Below are 20,036 nucleotides of genomic sequence, written 5' to 3'. Positions count from 1 at the left end.
TCTACTCAGTGATTCTATCAATTTAGGAGCAAGATCAAACAAGCGAATGAATCATGCAACAAGCTTCATACACTGGAAAATGGGTCATCTTTCTGTAAGCAGTGAGAGATCTGGAGCCAAACCAGGTTGAAAATGTCATTTAAGTAGATTCTTTTAACTTGTTTCTGGAAAAAAAAAATGCCACTGATAACTATTTGTCTTCTCAAAGATACTACCTTCAAATACCTTATCCTGCAAGCCAAAGAATATATTTAATTCCAGAGAAAAGCCTTTCAGCACCCTGAGAAATCCTTTTTGTTCAAAACTAATCAATTTTTGCTTTGTGCACAAAAGTAAAATACTTTGTCAAACTCTCTGCAGAAATCCTTTCAGCTATCTTAAAAAATACATTCGGTACAGCCCTGGCTGATTTCTGTTATATGAGCAAAAATTTACTTTGTCAAATTATATTCTTCAGAAAGCCTTTCAGCTGACTTAAAAATCCATTTTGTGCAAAACAATGACCATGCATCAGCTCAGAGTGATTGCACAGTAGTTACTTAGCCTGGCAAATGGCAGCAAAATGTCAGCTGAAATGAAAGACACACAGCCTAGGGCTTATCAGGGAAAGTGCAGATGATTCATGTAACATCATAAATAAATAACGCCGATTTTGTGTTGAGATAGGTTTAACAGTAGAAGTTCCTTTACCAACCATGGTTTGTTTCAAAGCAGTAGTAACAGGGACCTTACCTGGTGACAATGACATGTGCTAAGATAAGGTATGAAGTCTTTAACACTCATAATTTCAAGGTCACTAAATGTTATATTTGTGGGTTAACAAGGAAAAAAAAATCCTCTGTCTGATGGTTGACAATAGGGTGGAACTAAAGTATCATAAAAGTAATGATAGTCATAAAGGGAATAAAATTTCTCAACCCAATGCCCACAATAGCCAATGTCTTTCTTCAACACTCTTGTCCTATTGTTGTTTAATTTTGGTAGGAGTTACATGGAGGAAGAAAGGGATTGGAAATGCAGAAAGTTGGGGCAAAAATAGAGGTGAAGACTCTGGTCTTGGCTCAAGACTTGTTGCATAGGGTACCATGCTCAGAGGGCCCCATGCTTGGTTTAATGCTCTGCCGTCACCACCTTGAAATTTATAACGTTTTGAACAAGAGGCCCTGCATTTTTTATTTTGCATAAAAAACATACAAATCACATAGCTGGCCATGATTAAGGACAATCAGGACTACCTTGTGACTTTCATGGGTCCTAGCCAATTTTGCCCTCATGGACCTCTTCCTTCCTAAAATCATATTAAAATTATATTTTATAACTGTGTTCATACAAAGATGAATAGGTTAACATGTTCTTGACCTAAAAGTTAATTTTTTCCAAAGGATTCCAAAGGAAGCTAAAACATTTTTATGAACTTCAACACTATTGTGGGCCCTTGCACTGTGCCTACTCTGCTTCATGGAGATGTTCACCTTGGGGCCCAGTGGGTGGAGAGGGGACATCAACAGCCCCTTGCCAGCATGGCCATCAAGGCAATGTGTGCTGGTTGGAAATGAATGCTTCTGGATGTCATTTTCTCAGTGAAAGATGGGTCCACAGTCTCTAATCACATTTGCTGGACAATGCAGAACACATACGGCCCTCACTGCAACTAACAAGTATATAAAGAGTGAAGTCGGCCGGGCCCGGTGGCTCAAGCCTGTAGTCCCAGCACTTTGGGAGGCCGAGGTGGGTAGATCGCAAGGTCAGGAGATCGAAACCATCCTGGCTAACACGGTGAAACCCCATCTCTACTAAAACAAAACAAAAACATTTAACTGGGCATGGTGGCAGGCGCCTGTAGTCCCAGCTACTGGGGGTGCTGAGGCAGAACAGTGTGAACCCAGGAGGCAGAGCTTGCAATGAGCCTCTGCACTCCAGACTGGGTGACAGAGCGAGACTCTGTCTAAAAAAAAAAAAAAAAGAGTGAAGTCATCCCAGAACAGCTGCCAGAGTCCATAGTCTTTTCTGTCAAAACCTGCAAATGTCAAAAAGTTCTGAATCAGAATCAAGTTTCCTCAGAGCAGATCCAGTGTGTAGCAACCATATCATGCATGTTCACCTTATTCTGCTATCATTTTAGTGATAGATGGGCAACACAGGCCCTAAACAAAATGATCGAGTGCCCAGAATTAATCTTCAGACACTCTTCTACCCCTATATGCTATGCACTCATTTATTTTGTTATGTCTTTTAACACCATCAGAAGCAGCTGGTGACTCCTTTCCACTCGTCTAGAAACCCAGGAAACCCTGCCGTAGAGTTCAGTGGGGTCTGCTCCGCTGGTGTCAAACTCCATGTTTTGTGTGTTTAATTTCCCTTCTTTCCTGCCCTCCATCAAAGCTTTCTGTCCAGGTGGCTCCAGTATCTAACCACACACAGCATGGAGCTATAAATTATTAGTTTTGATGGAACTTAAAAATTCTCCTCTCTTGGTTTTCTCAGCCCTTACTATACACCAATATTACTAGAGAGTAGAAAGAATCAGATAGTCTTCACCCCTAAACTTACTGAATCCAGATCTCCAGAGACAGTATCTGAGCATTTGTATTTTTACAAAATGAACCAGGTAATGCTCATATTTGGGTTGATAACCTACTTATTCTTCTCGCTGATTAACTGCTACAGGAATCACTTTAAAGCATTCCTGATCTCACTTTGCTCTGCATTTGGGAGAAAGACATAAGCAATGCATAGATGTCAAATATGATCACCCTTATGGGAGACATCCATAAACTAAAATATTATCTTCTCTCTCTTTGATACTATGTCACACATGGGACTATGGAATGAATTTTCACCAAATTTGAAAGGTGTACTTGGGATGGCCAGTTAAAGCACAGGCTATGTGGTATGTGGCATGCACACAATTTATGTTGGAAGCCTCTGGGAGCACCTCAAAGAGGTAGGCACATTTGCAGAGCAGCAGAGCTGAGGAACACAAGGAGAGAGCTGTGTGTCTGCCTTGGGGGGACATGGTTTGTATATAAAGATGCTGTGGACAGAGAAGACTGAAAACGAATTCAAATATGAGACTTAAAAAGCTAGGAGGGAGAAACCGAATTGCAGTCATTGATTTGTGATTGTGCTGCTCCTCACAAGAGCAACCTTATGTAGTTTTGCTTCAGATGTGATGTTAGATGCTCAATAAATGTTTACAGTAGATGCTTAATAAATGCTTATTGCTTGGACAAATCATGGTAGATGGACTTCTTGACATAAGTCACTTGAGATTACATCTTTGTTAAATAATCACCATTTTATTCATTCCCAAAGTTAAGAGAGATTTTACAATGCCATTTAAAAATTTCATATTCATCATTTTCCAAATGTAAATTAGAAACTTAAGCTTTCTTGTTTTTGCGGTTTCTTCTGGACACTCTGTGTTAGAATTTGAATTGAAGATGTTTCAAAGAGCTTCTTATGTTACCTAGAATTTGGTGTGCAGCTTGGGTTCATTATTGCCATGTTCTTTAGAATGCTCTTAGATTTAAACATCAAAAGAGTTTTAATGGTATAGAACATTTTAAAACCACTTAAAATGCCAAGATTATTTGCTGAAGGCTGGCTGCCCTGAGATCAGGCTTTGTCTCGAATTGAGACTGCGGACTTTCTCATGAAAAGTCTATAGATTGGAGCTTGCATTCAGGGGGCTTTGGACTTCAGTCTCTTTTGCATGGCTCAAAGAGATGAGAGAGTAGGAATTTAGAACCTAATTTATCAAGTTAATATTCCAAGAGTAGCTCACTTTACAAATCTCTATCTCCTAGGTCAAGGTCTCAAATTCTTAACCCTGTTGTCCAGGATACCCTTGTAAGTGCAAACATCATTTCTGATGTGGTTATTCTTAATAATTACAATCTCTCAGGAAACTCCCGTGACCTCAGTATGGCCCTGAACTTTTCTTTCCCCACTCTTCTTCTGTTCTCTATTGTATCTCAGTAGGGAGGACCCATTGTAATTTTCAGTTCTCACTTCAACAATAACTCTGATTTTGCAGATCCTTCAAAATAACAAAACTGGCTGTAGTCACCAAAACACCCTAGATTTTCACAATTATATGCTTATGTATACAAGGTAGAAAAGAGCTGATTCTTATGTTCAATTCACTTTCAAGTTTAAAAAATGTTTGGCCTATCCCCAGATTTCTATTTGCAGTGTGTTATGTAAAGTCAGGTAGTTGAGATGAGAAGGCGTCATGTATTTATAACACAAGACTGTATAGTATATGTAAATTATATGTTCACTTTTCTTACACTTCCAAAAGATATACTAGTGAATTTTTCTAATCAGTCTGTATGCTTCATGCTTCCCCTTTGGCAGATAGCAGAGAAAGAACACATTTTGGAAGCAAGAAAGAATTTCTAAACACATGACTTTCTGAAGGTGGTTTGGAATATGGTATTAGGTATTTCAATTTTACTGGGCTTTGCCAGAAATAAATCAGACCTTTAGTCATGCTCTGTGTCTCTACAATAGTTTTATACATTTAAGTGTGAGCGAATTTGATTTATTTTTCCTCTGTCCACTCAAATTATTCCATCCTATTAGTATTTATGTCAGCTAGGTTGGAGAGTGTTTTATACCTGGGCCTCACACTCTTTTCATATTCCAATTTTATTGTGGGTCTGTTAAAAGGTCACTTTAACCTCTCTGCAAGATGAAGAGCATAAAGACATAGAGCTATTCTGTCACTTTACCGATACATGTCGGGAAACACTCAGCTGGGCTTTTGCTGTAGTAAGTTTGTGAAAGAAAAGCTGTCGAGATACAAAGGATGACATGATGAATAATCAAACTAATTCTGAGCTTCAAATCTAATCCTATAGGAAGTGTTATGATGGAAAGTCCTGGGCAAAAATCACTTGATAATTTCAGCACAGAAAACAATTTATGCTGGATTTGCCTCCTTCTCCATGATACCATGCTGAGTAATGTCCTCTAGCTCTGGAGGCCCTTGAGTTACAGCCAGACATTGATTATTTGTCAGATAATGCTATCCGACTTACAAAGACATCCACAGTGCTCCTGTAAGAAAATAAATGACTCCAGTATTCTTTGGGGAGGGAAAAAAGAAAGGAAGTACAATAGGATTCACTGTAATAAGTGCTCTAAGAGTTTATAATAGGGTGAATGTGGACTATGTTTAATACACTTTCAAGTCTATTGTCAAGATTATTAAAATGCATTTTCTCTGTATAATGAGACATGGTTTTTACACTTCAGAGTGGGAATGATAGGGACTTGAAATTCGTTGAGTTGGTCCCCTGTGCCAGGTGCTTTAGGGATGTTAGAGTTCATTTAATTCTCTCAGCAACCATGCAAGATAAATATTGTCCCATAATACAGAGGAGAAAAATAAGATCCAGAGAGGCTCAAAGTCAACTATAAATAAGAGGTTAATTGTCTGTAAAATCTATGGTCGGTAATCAAAAATTATAATTATATGCTCACAGAAAATTGTTGCTTATTTGTGCTCTTTTCAGAATATTTGGTGCGAATTGGGATGAAGACCCAAGTGATTTTTTTGTTTTTTGTCTGTGGGAAGATATGGTGGCACATAGGATTTGAGGAACTTGGTTCTCTGATATCACACAAAAAAATTTCCATATATGCTAGGCATCTCATTCTTGGTTTCTCAGGTACCTACATCCCTGAGATATTTTCCTCTTACTGTTGATGACAAAGCACTTGGGGTGGTCATCTGCTTTTTCAGGCTCTCCCTTAATCTTGAGGGATTTACTATTGCATGACAAGTCCGATTCGCAAGGATTTCTATGTTACTGGTTACAGCTGGGGAAGGTTATTCTCTACATTTACACAGGATTAAGAAAGCTCGTGATGCTCTGTGAAAAGCAAAGTCAAAAAGTAAAAATAAAAGCCTTGTCAAGATAAATAATAAAAAAACAGCAAGCAAGGTATCTGTTTATGGTACAGTCTTATCGCTTCAAAAGGTAGAGAACTTTTATCATTACGAGGCAAGGTAAAAGTGAACATTCCAGCTTCACCCCTGATACTGATGTAAGAGCAGAATAAGGACACTCATTTCCCTCCAAGCGTTAACAGGCTGCCTTTTCAGCTGTGCATTTCATGTTCACTTGCTTTAACAAGATTTACACAGTCCTAACTCACTTATTAAATGCTTCAAAAGTGTTTTAAGGCAAAGATCTTCAAAAACAAAATGCATGTCTCAGGTGTCAGTCTGAAAACTACTGCATACAGTTCACTGATTTAAATATGTGCACTGGAGTTAAAAAGAAACCATTCGATCTCTGTAATATTTCTAATACTTATTTTGGCTCTATCGCATGAATTCCTTTTATTGAATCCTCCTGCCCAAAATTCTATTAAAGTAATAATTTTTAAAAGTTTCACTGAGCCAAATTTCAGAATAGATGTTGGATTTTTCAGGGCAGGGTTGGGGGAGAAAAAGAGAGCATGATATGGGTGCGGTTATAGAAGGGTCTAGAAAGAGATGACGGGAAAGATGTGCAGACTTGAAAGCAAAGGGTTAAATCTTGCCAGTAGCCCTGTAAAATGTGTTTAGAGGCATCAGAAATTAATTCCTGTGAACTACAATCTGCAAATAAAAACTCTGAAGTGTAAGGGTAATGAAGCAAGCAAAAAAAAATTTCTCTAAAGAAAAGCACTAAGTTCATTCGAATACTTAGCTATAGGAATCAGCACTTTAGAAAAGCCTATACAAGTTCTATTTGATTTTCCGTCAGAGAAATAGATGAGAGAATTTGTGTGAACTAAAAGATTTTTAAAATATTGATTTGAGGAAACAGAGGAAAGTGAAGAGGATGATGCAAAAAAAAAAAAAAAAAGAAAAGAAAAGGAATTGTCTTTTTCTTGGCAGCTCACACTTCCACACCTCTGACTCTAATGTGAGTCAGAAATGTTGTAAGAAATGTGTTCTAGAGATGAAATATTATAGAGACAGTGGGAAGGGAAAGACCTAGGACAGGGACAATTTGCATACATTTAGCTCTATTAATATAATTAGGCAGGAGAACCAGTGACACTGCAGCTAAAAGCGAGAGGGGCACTAACCAGTGCTTTATCTCCTCTTGCCAAGGACTACATGATGAACCCTGCAGTGACCCAAATTTATTACAGAATAGTGCTCATTGCTGCTATATCAAGCACTCTGGCAATTACAGCACATTAGGTGGAGGAACAAATCTCAAGGGGAAATGCCTAGTCTTTTAATCAAGTAGTGGAAAAGGCAAGGTGCATAAAAATCACCCAGTAAGACATACATACAGATATACATATATACATATATATATCTCATCCACACATGTGCATCTATAACTGATAACAGTCTTCATTTTGTCCAGAAAGGGCTTTTATTATATATAGGAGTCATGAATGTACATTTCATCTTATCTCTACTAGAGCCCAGTTTCTTCTTATATTATGTTCTCAGTCTTCAAGAACCTAAAGCTCAGGGAAATTACACAAAATAAAATGAACACTTGGAAGAATAATTTACTATATGATACTTTTGCCTCTTCATTTTCCCAAGAAGTACTCCTTTATTTCTTTATTTTCCTCATATACCTTTTTTTTAAAAAAAAAAAAAAAAAAAAAAAAAAAAAAAAACCAGTAAGGGCTTCTCTGGTTTTCATCAATCTGATTGCTTCCGGGTGACCTAACGATGTCATTTCAAGGGTCATATTTTAGTGTCTAGTGGGAACAGAAAAACTCATGCCAAAAGCCTGCTGAATTTTATAAGTCATTGATTTGTTGTAATGAATGGGAAGAAAGTATATAAAAACACAGAGTTAGAAAACACTATTACCAATTATAAATTTGAACCACAAATTAGTCAATGTAGTTAAAGTTTATCAAGAAACTGTAAAATAATGGGAAGAGGAAAGGTGATATGGCGTTTGGCTCTGGGTCCCCACCCCTCATGTCAAATTGTAATCTCATGTGTTGAGGGAGGGACCTAGTGGGAGGTGATTGGGTCATGGGGGCAATTTCCTCCATGCTGTCCTTGTGGTAGTGAGGGAGTTCTCACGAGATCTCATGGCTTAAAAGTTTTTGGCAGTTCCCCCCTCACTTTCTGTCTCTCCTACTGCCATGTAGGAAATTGTTTGCTTTTTTTTTGCTGTCTGCCATGAGTGTAAGTTTCCTGAGGCCTCTCCAGACACGTGGAACTTTGAGTCAATTAAACCTCTTTTCTTAATAAATTACCCAGTCTCAGTTTGTTTTTTTTTTTGTTTGTTTTTTTTTTTTAATAGCAATGTGAAAATGAACTAATACAAAAGGAAATAAAAAGGAAGCAATAAGGAGAAAAGTAAAGACTGGAAGAAAGATGCAGGTTAGGTGTATACTGACAAGCCATTGTGAAATAGTTTACTTTGTTTTTGTTGTTATTGTGTGCATTTTAAATAATCTGTGGCTTTAAAAGTCATTTAAAATGGTAAACTAGTTTGTGTGGATAATCAGCCTAAAATAGAACATTTCAGTTAAAGTTACAGCTGTGGTGATGATCTGATCATAACATTTTAGAACTTCTTATTGATAACTTGTTATTGAAAAGGCATTCACAATCTCAAAAAGCTAGCCAAAATATGTTTTATGTGAAAGACCCCTATTTGCATCTTAAGAATGCAGCATAAATAAGGGACATCCAGTACACCCAGAATAACTGTATTTCCAGCGACTCCTGTGGTGAGCTTCTTTGTCTTTTTGGTAAATACTCATTTCCAAACCTCATGTCTGTATCATGTTAAGTTGCAAAACATTTAGTTTACATGGTCCTTCTAAATGCCTATACATCTCTCCAACATTCATATAATACACAGTAGACATTTACAAGGACAAGCATATAGATAGGGGTATTTAAAGATTTCATTTCTTATTGTAATCACATTGCTATATCCTCCAAAACTTACCTGGGGAGTTGGGACCCAATACTTTTTGAAATGTCAGTAATATAATTTTAAGCCCTTAAGCAAATGTGCCTCCATCAATATTTTTCTACTTCAGCATATGGATTTCCGCTTCTTGGGTCTGCAATCAGAGGGAATTTACGTCTCCCAATTTGGTCAATTTTTACTACCTATTGTGCATGTCCAATTTTGTGAGGTACTAAACAATATATTGACAAATTAGATCAGTAGAAGACCATTTTAGTAGTGGAAAGATTGGTTCTTTCTATAATTTATAAGCTCACCCTTTCTCACTTTACTCTTTCTGTAGTATTAAATAAAGGCAGAGTGAGGCACATTGGAGAGCAGTGAAAGAAAATGAGATGTCAGAGATGTGGACAAGTGAGGGTTGAGGAGAGAACCTAAAAAGCACAATAGATTTTTCAAAGTAAGATCTATGACAGAATAGGGGAAGGTCTGTAGAGAGCATGAAATTAAATAAGATGGACTAACAGAGATGGAGAGATCTGCAGGAAGGAAGCTGCGGACACAGCCACAGGGAGACATTTTTCTGATATCAGTGGAAGTGAGAACTGGAGACAGGGCTATTACAGTAGAAAGAGAAAGACAAATGAAGCAACAGAAAAAGACACATATATACAAGTCTCTGTGAATAGTCCCCCAAGAAAGATAGCAAAGTCAAAAAGCATTCACCAATACATACACACTGGAGAGGACGTTATCATTATTTAGTTCTTACAGAATACATTCTATTCAGAAAAAAACTTTTATCTTATTTTTCCTCTCATGGTGTAAACCCATGAGGGAGCAATCACTATTATTATCCATAGTCAAGAAAATTGAGGCACAGGCAACAGTGAATTATCCTGAAGCAAAAATTAGAAACCAGTGCCACAGTCAGAGACTATTCATATAATTACTTTGATTTTTTAAAAAAATGGTGGATATTCAATTGTTGGTCAAATGTTAAACTGTTCTGTGGTACCACCTTCCCCTTTCAGAAGTTTAAAGGGACTATAAAGCATTCAAATCCATGCATCTGTTCCTTGACCTCACCTTACTTCGGATTTCTTACGAGCTCTGTGTTTTTAGCTAATGTTGCTACTTAATGGTTGCTGCTTATTTATTCTTAGACTGAAAGTGACCAGAGTATTATGCAGGCCCTTGAACTCAGTTCAGGAGCAGTTCTGCTTGGATCTGTTGAGATTTGATGCCAGGTTGGCTAATGGTCTGTCTAATTCTGACAGAGGAACTATGGAAAGGATTCTCCCAGAGACTCTGGGAACTAGAAACACCCACATCCCTTAGATCTCTGGGAAGTGGCTACCAACGATGAAGACATTGCTGGGAATTCTGGTCATGGAATTTATGCCTTGTCATAACCTAAAGTGTGATGCTCCTGAGATGAACATCAGTACACATGTTTCCGAGACAAGCAGCACCTCATTTATGTGATGTATTTACTTGGTCTCCAAACCACTAAGAGAAGTTAATGAAAGACAAGCGGTTGAACTAAAGTCTTTCTTGATATTGATTTCAAAGCCTCATCAGTGTTTGTCTGAGGGTTACATTTACTTGTAAGTCATTTAAAAGTACGTGTCCTAAACCTAATCAGTCATCTTAACTCCTTCGTGGATATCCAACTCTTGCACCAAAATATGTTTTTCTTTATGTATGTACCACATTGCCAAATGACTTCCAAGATTCAAAAACATCAGATCATAATCTCTTTCCAAACTCATTAAGTTGCAGAATTTCATGGATTCATCCTCTTTTCTGCTCTTACATTTTCTCCATTTTCTGCCCCATCATGAATGTTCTAGTTGAGGTTGTAATGAAATTTCACTGGGACAAAATAAACAGTGTAGATATCCTGATCATTCCTCTCTCTCAGTCCCTCCTTGAGACATCAAACCACATACTTTCGATAGCTATTGTATAAATGTAAAGATCAAATCTTTAGTAGTAGCCAAATGTACACAGAATATTCTTTATACTTCTAGGTCAGACAATCAGGAATTCCAAGTCCTGACCCTTTTCACATTTCTAACGTTAATTTTTCACTCCATCTTTCTTCCTACCAGGTACCCTAAGCTTTGGAGGGTTTTCTGGAGTACAACTCCACTTCAGGTATAATGTGAGGTGTGCCCCAGAGGTCACGCCAAATTTTGAGTCATACTGATCTTCCTGATTCTTCCCGCTTGTTCTCCTTACTCTTTACTGTCCACCCAAACCTCTGCTCTTGATGGTTTTTCAGCCTGCCCTCATCCCTGCTTGTAGAAATCCAATAGAGCCACAGAGTAATACTCAAGTCATACTTCCTCTCTGAGGCTTTCCTACCTGTTATTCATGCCTTTTATTTCTAACCTTTTCTCTGCTGTGCAGTAAATGATCCTCAGCTTAGATGTTGAAGGGTCTAGAATTTCTACAAGTAGGGGCATACAGATGCCAAAGTTCTGAAGAGAGGACAAGGGAATGTATTCAAACTGTGTTTGCATAGCAAGCATGCTACCTTTACTCACATTGTGGATTTTCAGGGCAGGTTTTGGTGATTGGTGGAGATAATGTGGAAGTTAAAGCTTCTCCATGCACCTGAGGCTTTAACACCCACCTTGGTTGCTGGCACCAAGTATGTCCTATACTATAGAGCATGGCACATACGCAAAGGGCCTTTTCAGGACTGGGATGAGTTTTGCTTTTTTATCCTTCATAGAACATAACAGAATATAATGTCCAGTAAGTAAATAAGAAAGAAGTGGTTGTTGAAATTAGAAAATAAACTTTGAGCAAATATTATAAGTATGAATGTTTCAAACCAACACTTGGTATAAAGTATTAAGCTCAATCAAGTTTTTGGCCAAGTGAATTTTACATGTTTTCTATTTTATTCAATAAAAGAGCCTCTGTCTCCTTCTCCTTCTGTAGGGTATTGATAGAACTGGCCCTTAAAACAATTTCCTAGACAGGACTCCCAAAGTTTCAGAACCACACTTTCTATCATGGCTAGACTGTGAGACAGCTGGTCTGTGAAAATTCTTTTTCCATTGTAATTCACTCTAAAATAAAGATGGGTGGAGACATACCACAAACAGATTTTAACTTGTGCTTAATCCATTATTTCATTTTATTTTGCTATTTTTTTTCTTGAACTGTTTACAGATGAACCCAAAGGGTTGTACTATAGAATCCTTTAGAAGTTAACTTATTGGTCATGTGTGGTGGCTCACACCTATAATCCCAGCACTTTGGGAGGCTGAGGGGGAGGCGGATTACTTCAGGTCAGGAGTTCAAGACCAACCTGGCCAACATGGTGAAACCCCATCTCCACTAAAAATACAAAAATTAGCCAGGCGTGGTGGTGTGTACTTGTAATTCCAGCTACTTGGGAGGCTGAGGCAGGAGAATCATTTGAACCTGGGATGCAGAGGTTGCAGTGAGCTGAGATCCTGCCATTAAATCCCAGCCAGGGCAACAAAGCAAGATTCTGTCTCAAAAAAAAAAAAAAAAAAAAAAGTTAACTTATCATCTTACTGCCCCAATCTCTAGTCAGAGTTTTTGGATTGAAATAATATTCCCAAGTCAATAGTATATATGATATACGTTAATTAAAATATTTAAATTTTTGTAAGTATTATCTCTCACCATTTGGAAAATTTAGAATTTTCCAGGACACTTACATGGAGAAAAGTTATTTTTGACCATCTGTTTTTTAACAGGAGATACAATATCTAGAGAGTTTATAAAAATATTACTTATGGCTGCTAACTTAGCAGGATTGAAAAAATAAAGGTTTTGCATCAAAAAAAAATGCGTCATCTCTTGTCAAACATCTGCCCAGCCAAACTATCATTTATGGTATTCTCCTGCAGCTGATGCAGGGAATTGCATTTCTTATACCAGCCCAGGAACTGAATCAAGGGAAGTCAGGATTGAATGTACAATTAGAATATCCAGCTGAGGCCAATTTGAAGTGGCTCATGCTTATAATCCCAATACTTTGGGAGGTTAAGGTGGGAGGATCCCTTAAGCCCAGGAATTCAAGACCAGCCTGAGCAACATAGGGAGACACTGTCTCTACAAAATTCTAAAAAAATTAGCAGAGTATGGTGGTATACATCTGTAGTCCCAGCTACTCAGGAGACTGAGGTGGAAGAATTGCTTGAGCCCAAGAGGTTGAGGCTGCAGTGAACCATGATTGCACCACTGCACTCCAGCTTGAGTGACAGAGTAAGACTCTGTCTCAAAAAAAAAAAAAAAAAAAAAAAAAAAGAAAGAAAAAAAGAAAACCCAGCTGAGTTATGACTGTAAATGTGGTATGGCTCATTCAAATCTGAGTCTTCAGAATAGAATCATGGGACCCAATAGATGTAAAATGCCAGGCTACATCTCCTGATCTTCATTCGTCTGGCCCAGCAGTAAGAATATCCATACCCCAGATCAATCTTAACTGGAGCAGAAAGTTAAACTACAACCCTTTGGAGAAGGAACTTTTGTTGGCCTACTCTGCCTACTCCTTTAATGCCATTTGATGCTCTGATGTTGACCTTTAAATTCTTCCATTGCAATTAGTTTCATCCTATGCTCAGTGGTGAACATGTTGCTTCTTCTAACCCCAGTTCTGTTAAGTGTTCTTCTTTTGCCTAAGTTCCCGAGTCTCTCATCTACTTGTGGTCATAGATCTAAGATTCTACCTGTATTCCTACCTTTTCCCCAATATCTCACCAGATGTCTCAGCTTCCTGCTTTGTATTTGTCATTCTTATCCCTGGATAGTGGAATCTTTGAACCTCACCCCAATAGCTTTATCACTATGTTTCAGGTCACTTGGTTATATTTTCTTTATTGTACTTAAACATTTCTTTATACTTCCTTGTTTGATTATTTATTTTTTTACTGTCTTCCTCCAACTAAATGTAAATATAGTCAGCCATTCCTACCTGAATCCATGAATTCAACCAACCATGGATCTAAGATATTTGGGGAAAAAATTATCCCACAAAGTTCCAAAAAAGCAAAACTAGAATTTGCCATGCATCAAGTACATTTTCATGATTCATGAAAATGAAGTGATATATAGGCATTGTATTAGGTATTTACAAGTAATATAGAGATGATTCGTAGTATACAGGAAGATGTGTGTATGTTACATGTAAATACAATGTCATTTTATATAGTGAACTTGAGCATCCACTGACTTTGATGTCTGCTACAGTACGGGTGTCCTGGAATCAATCCCCCAAGGATACTGAGGGATGACTGTATCATGAATATATGGACCTTATTTTTCTTATTCTTTATTCTATGGCAAATACCTAAAATGATGTGGCCCAGTAATTGTTTAGTGAGTGAACAAATTTTGTAATAGGAAAATAACCAAGATGCTCACTACCTTTCTGCCTAGCATTTGAGCATTGACTTTCTGGATACCTTGGGAAACTCTGTTACTTCTTATACTTGTGGTACTAACAGCTATGTGAACACTGCTTGAACAGTGTAGTACCCTGGAATGCCCAGACAAACCTCAAAGCAGACACTGTTGGCTGCACCTCATAGCTAACTGGGCAGGTCTTCTGCCAGGCTCCTTTCTAGTAGAAAACATCAGTCCAGGGTCAGCAATTAAAGGACATTGATGCCATCACCTCCCCTCCTTTTCTCAAGAATAAAATGGCTAGTTGTTCACTACTGTTTTCCACTGAGCCAAGCATAGTTTCACATTCATAGTATTTCAGTTACCCAATATCAACTGATCTGAAGTGACATCTTTGTCATTCTAGAGCTAATCCAGCCTGTAACTGAATGCACAAAACCATAACAGCTGATCATTCAGCATCTACTTGAGTTGTATGCATGAGAAGGAGTGGATCATTTTACTCTTAGCATTTTGAATAATATTAAATTGTAGAAAGTTTTCCTAAAGTGGATTCCAAATCTGCCCATCCATACATGGATCCTATGATGGGCAAAGAATATAAAGAATTTCCAATTATTCAGTCCTTTGATGCTTCTTAATATACCAAGAATCCAGACTAATAATAAGAGCTGACATTTATTAAGCTCTTTTTATATGGAAAGCATTGTCATAAGTACTTGAAAATATCTAATTTAATTCCCAGGAAAGATACCCATTATTACTGTTTTGCTGATTAAGAAACTGAAATACAAAGTGGTCTTCCTATTAATTATCCTTTCCTTTTTCCTGTTCTTGGCCCATTGACTTATCTCTATTATGAGCTTTTTCTTATTGCATTATGGTTAGCTATATACATATTTTTTCCCATGTTAGATTGCAACTCCTCATTGGTACATGTGACATCATTATCTTGAGTATCTAGCACCTAGTATATATGGAGCACATGCAGTGCACTGCAAAGTGTTGACATTTTATGAAAGGACAGAACAATTTAAAGAGGGAATTTCAGCTCAGTTTAGTTGAGGAGAGAGTCACTAATTGAAATAATTCCAGATCCCATGAACATGGGTCCATGTTATAGAAGAATCATGCAGGTGTGGTCTCAGAATCAAACAACGTTTGAAAAGTCATGAATGATTGGAAGGTGCCAGAAAATGAAAAAGAAACATGTGACATCCCAAGTCTACATTTTAAAAAGTAAAAAACTTCCTACTAGTGAACTTGATATATAGTTCCCAAGAATATTTTAGAACATTTTCATCTATCAGATAGTTCATGGATTCTTAACAGACATGTGGCCATCTCTAGAAGCCAATGTCAGTTAACTAAGAACTACTTATGCCAAATTAAGGTCACTTCCTCTTTTGGGGATGGTAGTGGAAGGGGTTCCCAGAATACTAAATAAGGAGAATTTTCTGTATACATGTGATATAGTTTTCTTTAGCTAAACATTTGGTTATTTACCATGATATTTTTGTAGATAAAGTTGTTGGATGTTGTACATTCTAAAAGGTTTCTACTTTACAATTGTACCCAAAAAGGACTGGTTAATGATGTTTTGGGAAGCATCAGATGTAGCTTAGTAGAAAGAAGTCTGTATTTTTCAGTAGAAGTAGTTTCTGTCATTTACAAATGATCTCACTTTGAATATGCCATTTAACCCCTCTAGGTCTCAGTTTCCAGCCTGCCTTGGAGGATTGTTGTGAGACTAAATGAGACATATTAAATCATTCACTGAACTCCAAGTACTATACTATGTAGCATAAGGTTAACACTGAGGAAGTACATTAGTGGAGGTCACAGCTCACTGTCCTTAGCTTTGTCCTCTATCACGTGAAACGTCTTCACTATGCACAGTGAAGGCATACCTAACGTGACTGAGGATGACTTTATTCTGGAAGAAATAACACATCAAGAGATGAGTAAAATTAAATCTAAAAGTGATTCCAATAATCTCAGCTATTTTAGAAAATAGGAAAAAAAGAAAATAGAACTATATTCTTCGTTTAAATAAAAAATATCAATTGTGCAAATACAAGGGAAAATAAAGTCGACTTGGCAGCAAATCTTTGAAAGTAGATCTAGTATTTGAGCCCAGAATGTGATTTGGCCACAAATAACATTAATATTGATATTCTTACTGACATTTTTGTTTGCATTCCTGTTTTAGTTGGTAGATGGTAATCTCTCAAAGGGTGAGACGGTGTCTTTCTTTTTCAGGGACCAAATGAAACTTCATAGTCCATTCCATTCCTTCTTTCTTTTCTTCTTCTTCTTTTTCTTTCTTTCTTTTCTTCTTTCTTTTCTTTTTCTTTTCTTTTTCTCTTTTCTTTTTCCTTCTTTCTTTTTCTTCCTTCCTTTCTTCCTTTCTTTCTTCTTTTTCTCTTTTTCTTTTTCTTTTCTTTTTCTTTTTCTTCTTTTTCTTTTTAGGATTAGGGTCCTTGTCACCAAGACTGGATTGCATTGGTAGGTGGGAGTATGACGAACCTCTTAGGGTCCCAGATCCTCCGTCTCAGCCTGAATTTATTATTAGGGACTGTTAGGCAGAGTACCATGACATCGTTCTTAGTTTTAGAAAGTGTTCCGAGGTTGCCTGGCATGAACCCTAATTATGATCCTCCTGTCTTGATCAGTGTTGGGCTGAGGATGAGGCTTACTATATAGAAGGCTTGACTGGGACCGAGGTCTCTATCGATGGTCTATGCTTTTGAGTTAGTCAGCCCTTATAAATCTTATAGACCTCAGTCATCCAATCTCTACAGCAAGTCACATTTAAAGTATCAAAGTCCAGAAAAAAACATAATTTAAATCTGGTTTGTATATAGTTTTTCATGTCCGCAATCACATTTTAGTGAATAAATTCATGATCAATACTCTCAAAATGTCCTTACTTTCCTTCCCAATTCTTACATAAACCAAAACACCATTCAGCAAGTTCTTAAAAACTCTCTTTCCGATGCCTGAGGAACTAATTTTCTACCCAATTCCTGCTATCATGCTTTCATTCTGGTGTGATATTATTTTCTTTCTGTAAATGAATCTTAGGAGGAACAGGAGAACAGGACTATTGAGTAATGCTGGAATTTTTCTTAGCGAATTATTGGGAAGAATCTGTCTACATATTAAATTAAATATTATTCTTTGAGAATGAATGAAGACCAGTACAATGAAAATTAAGACAGTGTAGTTCTTTTATCATACGCTGAGTATAACTTGGTATAAATAGTTTGGTTTAGGGTGCTGAGTTTAAAAGGGACATTGACAATCAGGTTAATATCTGAAATAGGGTATCTAAAATTAAGAGGGATCTGATGCTCTGCCATACAAAGAATGGAGATATTGAGCTTGGAGAAGAAAAAATGAAATGACATGTTATCTCTTTTTTCTGCAATACTCCTGTGAGCAGAATAAATTCTGATCTACAGCTGAAATTTTGAATTAGAATTGGGAGATACAGGAAAGTTATTAGAAGGCTATTATTGATGAAATTTCTATCATGTAGTTCTTAAGAGCTGCTCTGTGAAAGGGGGCTTGTGCAATGTCAGGCATACTAGTCTTTTCTGGGGTGGAAAATTAGAAGATTGAATATAAAAGTCACGGTGACTCTGTAATCAGATGACTCAAGGAATTGCTCAGGTACAAGGAATTTGGGACACAAGTGCTTCAGAGACCACTAGGTCCAGTTCAAAATGCTAATTATGGGTTTGCAAGATCTCAGTAGCTTGGATTGGGTCACTGTCATATTTGACTATCCCTGGTGCATGAGACAAGGATCCTGGAAATAGATACATTACTTTCCCAAACTTTCTCTTAATGACTTGCCTAAAATGTCTCAATAAGAATTTCATTCTTTCACATCAAAGTTTCTGTTCTGTTACTATGCAAATGCATTTGCAGAAGAAAACTCTCAAGCTATTATCATGCATTTTTACTGTTGGGGCTCAGAAAACAATACCCCAAATTGAAGACCTCAGAAGCAAAAGTTTTTCCCTGATATTCTCCTGCCCTCCTGTCTCTCAGTTTCATTCTCCTCTGATCCTGGTCATAGAAATTAGAATCCCTCTTTCCCAAGGCATGTCACAGAAACAACAAAAAAAGCCAGCCATAAAACTTAAAATTATTACTCTAACTTTCCGCTGACTTTCTGTGTAACAACCGGCCATCAAGAAATTATCTGACCTACCTTGTTTGACTGTAGATAATAAGATCCCCATTTCAGAGAGGGTCCTGCCCCACACTCAGAAGGAAGGAGTGTGTGCTTAGAGAGGGAAACAGGAATCTGGACAGGCCTTACTGGGCTTCCCTGCTCCATCCATTAGCATTAGATCGTTCCTTTTTGTCCAATCATCTTTCTACACAGCTTCCACACTTTGATGAACCTAAGCATGAAAATGGACAATTTCCCCTATAGCTTTGGGTTTTCATTCTGAAGTCTCCTGTACATAGACACAAAGTCTCCTGTATATAGACATTAAGTAAATCTGTATCACTTTTATCCATATGTCTGCCTTTTGTGAGCTGATTTTTAAGCAAATGTTTAGAGGGTGAAGGGGAAAATTTCCCTTTGCCCGTACATTACCGTATTTTAAAGCTGAGTTAGATCCACATTTGACAGAGAAGAGCATGAGGGTTTGGGCTTTTCAGGTGGAGGAAAAATGCGCTGTCTGGGACTTGGGTGCCAACATGGACCCATCACTAACTTTCTTCACCTTTGGGCCTAGCATGAAAGTTGTACACTAGTCGACTTAGGTTTGTGTTTCTCCAAGTGTATTCTAATGAACACCATTCCTGCAAGATTTTACTAAGAAAAGAGGGTTCTGGGATCAAATAAGCTTTGAAAGCCTAGATTCTAGGAAAATAGAGAATCTGGTAACCAGGTTTAAATCCATGTTTCCTGGATGAATCACCTTGGTAGGGAAAGAGAGGGGGTTGCTAATGCTTATTAACATTCCATAGATTTCATATTCTCTGGAATAGACTGTGGGAAACACTGCTTGTTTAACTTCATAGAAATATAAATCAGCTGGAGGGCTCTAGCTAACAGTTACCACATTTCTTCTGTAAAGAACTCAAGAAGAAATTAGATTTTGTGGATGACTCTTGTTTGTGGGATTCTTTGTTCACCACAGTTTGGCCCAATCCTTGTTTAATGACCTTCTACAAGCTGAACTGTAAAGAGCTGAAAGACGCATCTCTTTACATGACATCTTGTTTATTTTAATATATGCCAGTTGTTGTTCTACTTTTTATGCATTCTGATTGTTAGCCCTTTGAACTTTTGCCCTAAGGCAATTTAATCATGATTGGTTCAATTGTGGAAATCCAATAAACAAATCTCCGCGGAAGTCCCCTGGAGGTATTATCCTGACATTTCTCTGAGTGTGTTTACAAAGTCCTTTTCCCCAGTCTTAGAACCATAGCCTTTGCCATGTGTTCTTATATTCAAAGAAACCTACTGCTTTACAGAAAAAGCATCTTAAAGGCCTTTCATTCCTAAAAAGAACACATTTTTAACTGGTTTTCAGTCTCTAATTTCCTTTGTATTTATACTTTAAAAGCAGTCTCTGCAAAGGCATAGCCACAAGGAGTCAGTTGCTAGAACCACACCCAGCCCTTAAATGGAAACACAGCCAGCATACTTCATTTTTTTTTAGCTCTCTTTCCTAGGGATAATTTCCA

This window comes from Papio anubis, chromosome 5 (genome assembly GCF_008728515.1).
Source record: "Papio anubis isolate 15944 chromosome 5, Panubis1.0, whole genome shotgun sequence".
In the NCBI taxonomy this organism is placed as follows: domain Eukaryota; kingdom Metazoa; phylum Chordata; class Mammalia; order Primates; family Cercopithecidae; genus Papio; species Papio anubis.
This window is presented reverse-complemented; position numbering follows the sequence as displayed.